This window comes from Adiantum capillus-veneris, chromosome 4 (assembly GCF_014529385.1).
Source record: "Adiantum capillus-veneris isolate H3 chromosome 4, ASM1452938v2, whole genome shotgun sequence".
Taxonomy (NCBI): Eukaryota; Viridiplantae; Streptophyta; class Polypodiopsida; order Polypodiales; family Pteridaceae; genus Adiantum; species Adiantum capillus-veneris.
The window spans coordinates 162,092,150-162,094,644 of record NC_140934.1 but is presented as its reverse complement, the minus strand read 5'-3'; positions in this window follow the sequence as shown (position 1 = coordinate 162,094,644).

Here is a 2,495-nt window from a genome sequence, read left to right as displayed (position 1 = left end):
GATACCAATGTAACATTTAATGGCCTAAAATCTTATGTGTAGCGGAAATTAGCATGAATATAGTGGGCATTTCATTAGAATAGATTCCTAATGAGAATTACAAGAGTGCTTGGGTGGAGAGAGCAACAAAAAGCATAACACCTAGTTAGATAGCATCGACAATACTTTCAAAAGAGAGAGCAATTAAGCTATTGACAACAGTTGAGGACCGGATTTACATGGAGCCGGTCCCCCCTCCAAAAGGCTTTGTATTATGGTTTCTCTCATCAAGAGAGACATTGTACAATACAATTCTTTGTGTTCCTTCAAGACTAGCTAGTGCAATGAAGATGGAAGCTTCATACACCAAGCAAAACACTTAATCAAACACAACTTGAATTATCCCCGTTCTCAGACCCAAGACCTCACACACCTTCGAAGATGGTGAGAGCTAGCAGGGTATGAGAGTAGATTGAGAAGAAAAAGAAGTATCTTACGAGAAAGATGTACATCTCCTCACATAATCACTCATATTAGCATAGCTTAGCTTAGTAATTAGCTTGGTAGAGAAGATGAGCATGCATTGAAGCTTGGCTCTTGGTTGGATTTGCATCCATATGCCAAGAGAGTGTTGATGTAGGCTTCTATCTCACAAGCTTGGAGTAGGTGATGAGCTCTCCATTAAAGCTTGGGAGGAGATAGAGTATTCTTCCTTCACACATGGTCAGTGTGAGTGTGTGTGTGTCAATGCCAAGCAAAAATCAGCCCCCCCTCTCTCTTGGGCGAGCCTTAGCTGCTAATTAGGTCTGGCTTTTGCCTCATTGGACCTCCCCAGGTCAAGCCAATAGGAATTAAGCAGCATAAGTGATAGCCTTCTGACATGTGTCCCCCTTTCCCCTTTTGTGAGAGCTTTAGGTAATTAAATAATTAAACTAAACTCTCATTGGACCCCTTTGCCTCCTGGCCAACAGGAATCAGGCAAGCCATGGGGCTCCTGAATGCTCATTGGACCCCTTGGGAGACTGCCCAATAGCCTTCTAGGAGACTTAATTCTCATTGGTTTCTTTTATTAAATGTTTTTAAATTAATTAAACTAGATTTACTCTAGCTTAATTCTCATTGGTCCACTTCAAGGGTCTTCCAATAGGAATTGGGCACACCTTGTGGGCATCTGGCCTAGGGAGCTGACATGTGTCCCTCATTCCCTTTGTGTAAAGGGAGCCTGTGTGTGTGTGTGTGGCTTTCTCTCTCATCCCCTAGCTTTGGGGCTCGCCCCCTCCCATGTAGGGATGTGCAAAGACTTTTTAGGGCACACACTAAGCATCCAATTTTCCCTAGGGTTGACCTTTGGACACAACCTTTGAATTTTGGAACCTTAGCATTTTGGAAGTCTTAATGGGCTGAACCTTAGGGTCTTTTTGGCCCATTGTTTCACATGGCTCTTTTGCAGATGGCCCCCCCTTTGGATCCCTATTTTCCCTCCTTTGGATCCCTACTGTGGCCGGTCTGCTAGCTTAACCAATATTCTAGCTTTTTCTCCCTTGGCACTTCCCCACATTAAATGATCAGTTTAATATGAGAAAATCATTTAGGAGAATTAGATATTGATTATTATGACATATTCCTTGAGGATCTCCTTAAGTACAACCTCTTCAGTTTCGGTAAGGTCTTGAGCAATAAAGACTGTTTTAGACTCCTCACCTGGTTCTGCTAATTCTATCTCTTTAACTACCGCTGGACCATCATAGACTCCACTGCTTCCATTGGTAGGTATTCGTTGGGCTTTGGCATACACAACCTTTCGCTCCCCCGTGGTATAAGATTTAAAATGTTCAGGAGCCGTATGTAAGTCAGCAGGCTCTTGTCTTGACGGAGACCTTTCTTTTAGTTCTGCCTCCTTTTGTTGTTGTGCTAACTCTCGGTTTTGACGTCTTCTTATAGTTCGACTCAATTTCGGCTCTGTAACCTCCAATTGAGCGAGGTCAATGGGTCGCGGGATGCACCACATGACAATCTGGAGAGATTCATCCCAATTGTCTACTAGCTTTCGATGAGCATCACATGCCCCTAGATAGCTAAGCCATTCTACAGTAGATCTTTCCTTGTTTATCCTAGCTCTCACATTTGCTCGATATCGTCGTCTCTTATATGACCTTTGTTTCTTGTTAAGGTTTTGATTTTGGTAAATGTTTGAACTCGACTTGCCTGATAGGTCTTCGCTTGTATCTTCTTCACTCTCATATAAATTACCATAGATGGTCGTACTAGGCCTTGAGTGTTCAGTTTCTATACTTGGCTCACTCGATGTTTCTTCAGGTTCTGAATCCATTTCTCCCTGAGATTCTGTTTCTGATGAGTATTGGCCTGAAGCCTTTGAGGAATCATCGGTTTCACTCTCAGGTAGGTGTGCCTTTTTCTTATCATCGGATGTTACATGCGCTACACCTAACATGTTTACTGGTGCAATGTGTGGTATCTCTTCCCCATCTGGTGTTACCCAGGTTGTTCCTCTAGCT